This window comes from Lissotriton vulgaris, chromosome 5 (genome assembly GCF_964263255.1).
Source record: "Lissotriton vulgaris chromosome 5, aLisVul1.2, whole genome shotgun sequence".
Classification (NCBI taxonomy): Eukaryota; Metazoa; Chordata; class Amphibia; order Caudata; family Salamandridae; genus Lissotriton; species Lissotriton vulgaris.
In genome coordinates, this window is record NC_141693.1 from 1,940,089,256 (window position 1) to 1,940,093,532 (window position 4,277).

Consider the following 4,277-nt stretch of genomic DNA (forward strand, 5'->3'; position numbering starts at 1 on the left):
AGAGAACCCTGACAACCACAGGGCTCGAAACGCGTCGACCTACTATGTCCCAGGTCACCCTCTAAAAGTCTGCCCTAAAGGAACCCCTTAGGGGAACTAGAAAAAATTGTACTGTTTTCCTTTATTTGCCCGAAAAATTGAAATCTGACTTGAAACAGACAAAAATCAGACTGTTCATTGGTTGAAATTTAATTCTTTGTGTGACACTGGGACCAGAGTGTATGTTTTGTATGAATGGAAGGCCACGAATGAGTTGTATGGAAGTTGTTTATTCCTTGTACATACCGAATTAATTGTTTACTTTGTGTTGTTTGTATATATATGTATATAAAAAATTGTTGTGTTCCCTTGCATAAAATCAAAAAATGTTGCAGATCAAAAAAATTTAATAACGAAAGAAATAAATAACATTGCAATTTATAAAGCAGGTGTGCATGTCTTGTGTGATGCACGCCGCGAAGTTGAATAGTTTATTCTAAAGAAATTCCCCAGCACTGGCAATTGTTGTGTTTACTACGTAGTTTATTGGTTCAGCCTTGCTGTAGTTAGGAGCCAAGACCCTTTAGGTTTCCTAGAATATAAATCGACACTGGCACTTGGTCAAAGACGAAGTAGGTGGACTTCAGACACCCTTACATGCTTTTAGAAAAGGGAGAAGCATCAGGGACCATCTAATAAAATCACTACTCCCAGTAATGACAGTTCCCTCTCAGACCACACTATGGGGTTTACCCCCAGTAATGGGCCACAAGAAATGTGGGAATTGTAAAGCTTGTCCTTTGACTTTGGAATGCACCACCTTTTCACACAATGACCAGGTCCGCACATTGAGAGTACATAGTAACTGTAACACCTCAGGGGTGATCTATGCCATCCTGTGCCCCTGTGGGTTTATGTACGTGGGACAGAGAATACAGAGAATAAAGTGTAGGATTCTCCAACATGTCAGTCGGATACGCTGCAAAACTGTGGGAGCACCCCTCGTGCAACACTTCACTACATTTGACCACGAACCTGAGAGTATCAAATGGTGGGTGATAGAGAAGGTGCAGATAAACCAACGAGGTGGCGATTTCCAAAGTACTCTGAGCAGAAGGGAATGCCGCTGGATATATCTCCTTGATACGGCCAGGAAGGGATTAAATGAACTGGAGGAAATAAACAGACAGGTGGCAGTTCTTTAATCCCTTGCACTTAGTCGTCGTTGAATATGACTGCATAATGATCACTAATGCTTATATGTATATATGAGTTAAGTCTGTTAACAATGCTCTGTAAATATGACCAATAAGTGTGTTTTTTGTATCAATGTTGCGTGTAAATATGTACATAGTGTATATTTGGTTTTATCATTTGCACCCATGGAACCATTCTGCTGCAATTACATTCCCAATCGAAGATGGCCGCCATCATTATCAACATAGGTAATTGTTATCTTTTTTGAGGATTAAGCTCACTATTTTTTGTACCACAATTTTCTTATTTGTTTTGTGAGCCCCTTCTTAATTACTGGCCTTCAACATACATGGTTATATGAATATTTAAAATTCGTAATTTAATGGCACACATTATCGAAACGTTATGACCAATCGCCAACAAATCATGCAGAAAGTCCTTAGGGACCGTTCGATTCACTTAATTCTGTGAAAACGGCTAGATATCGCCGTAGTACTTCGCCGCTGTTCATGAACGAAAGTATTACCGGCGCGTGTAACTCCATGGCGCCTCGGTAGACGCTACCTCGCGTGTGAGCAGTTGCCGCTTTAACCTTGGAGACACGTGGTTATATGGAGTCCTGTTAAAAAACGGTAAGCGCCCAGGGCAATCTTATAGGCATCTGTTTGTAGCACACCATCCTTATATGTAAACAAACAGATAGGCAACTCGTTTCGTTTTGTTTTTTCAGTTATCCTACAGTGAGTCGATCACTGACTTTCGACCATCATGGTGGGTCCACCTCTGACTATCAACCATCACTTTGTTTGGGAATGTAGTTTAAGAGAAGAGAACTCATGGAGCAAGGTAATAAATCCCTTGAGCCTTTTTATATAATTGAATACATAAATCTGTTGGGAGCCATCGCACCAATTGGTTCTCCCCTTCTTATTTTCACAGTGTGAGGATTTATTCAAATAATCGTATAGCTGTACAAATTAACTTCCAGATTGAGCTCTGGACTCTGACAAACGGTGAGCCCAATTTATTAAACAACAGCTATAATTTATAACCTTTGTCCACCTAGTTCAGTTTTTTAAAAAAGCACTGTTATGAATTGTTACAGCCTCCTGTTGACAAGAGATCGATCTGCAAGCATATAACCATTCGATTCATTGTGGAGGTAACATTTATGTTTTACCTGGATATGACTGTGACTATAGGACCATATATATATATATATATTTATTACATGGGTCCTTCATTACTTTTTTCAGAAACCTGGTCTTTGTATCAGTGTATAGAATAGGATTCTGTGGATTACATGGACTGAACCCAGTTGGAGTGAAATAACGACCACTACTCCCCAAATAGGGTAAGCATTTTTGTACCCTTGTCCCTAGTTCATCAATTAGGCAACAGCCCCAATTTCTTACGGTCCATTATATCTCTTACAGGGTCATCAAAGATCTCTGTGTTGCCCCGTCCAATATGTCCTGAAGAAGACTCGCATGGCCCAGGCATAACCGACCGCAAGGCCGCAAGACGAGTCGAAACGTCGACAGTTATTTAATACCTGGACCACTACCTATATCCCTCTCTGTGATATAGTGCAGATAATCGTTACATCTTATGTCTGAAAACAATATTAGAGAGTCCCTTTGGACTATTTGAATGTGGTCAGGTTTTTTGGTCCAGCATTCATTGGCTGGTATTTTTTGAAATAATAGAAATTGTTTTTTATAAATTGTGTGTGATTTCTTTCAATTTTCCCTTTCACCCTATCACTTGCACTTTCTTTGACACCCTTTGCTATACTGCACGCTATATACGGGGCAATAAGATTTCTAGACATATAGAAAAAATATATAAAAATTTGTGATTTGTGCTACAAATTTTGCATATGACAATAGATTAAAAATATTGCGTATAAATTGGACGTTGTTGTTGTTCAGGTTTCTTATGTTCATCATTAATTGAGTAGAGCTGTTTCAAATAATATATGCTCTCTAATTGGATACGTTCTGATTCATTGTTCTTGTAGAAAGTTATAGGTCTCGGACCATTGTTTGTTAATATCAATTTAATACCCAGGTCCAGTACCTTTTTGGGTTACCCCATTTCTTTAATGGTTACCTTGAGCAGTTTGTCTGCGAGGGTTGTTTGTTTAAATGTTAAATATTGTGTTGATAAAGTGTTTGTGTTGCAGTCTAGAGATTATCTTGAATAAAAAACTGTAGATCATAGGATGTCGGAGAAAGAGACCTTATCATATAGTGAGGACTATATAGATAAACTCTTATTGGAGGAAGGCAGTGGTACTTTCCTTGCCGACAACACCACCACTAGTGACTTGTCATTGAATGAGAAGATCACAAAACTAGAACGCCTAGAAAAGAAGTTAATACGAACCAGGCTACATGGGCACACCCTAGCAAAATATTTGAGGTCAAACGTCATCCCAATTGGACTTCAAGTCCGTAATGAACCAGCTATCTTCCTAGAGAACCCAAAATTTAAGGAGGGCTTTAGCTTTATATCTAACACATGCTCAAGACATTGGATGGTCTTGGGCATTGAAACCGCTGTAGTAGAAGTGGAAAGGCTTACTAGGGAGATAGCTACCTTGAGAAAAGAAATTATTGATGACAAAGCTCTAGTCAATGCCAAGGAGGCTTTGGAGAGGTTAGAGAAAACCATTCGGGAATTTGACATATATACACAGGGAACCAAATTGGAAAAAGTGGCAAAGGACATCAAAGCATACGACAAAAAGGTCACATACCCCTACCTGCAGGAATCAATCAATCAATCAATCAAAGACATTTATAGAGCGCACTACATACCCGTAGGGTCTCAAGGCGCTGGGGGTGGGGGGGTGCCGCTACTGCTCGAACAGCCAGGTCTTCAGCTTCTTCCTGAAGGAGAGGTGGTCTTGGGTCAGGCGCAGGTCGGTCGGGAGGCAGTTCCAGGTCTTGGCGGCCAGGTAGGAGAAGGACCTTCCTCCTGTAGTCGCTCTTCGGATGCGGGGGACGGCGGCGAGGGCGTGGTTGGCTGATCGGAGGTGGCGTTTGGGAGCGTAGAAGTTGATTCGGCTGTTGAGGTAGCTCGGGCCTTGGTCG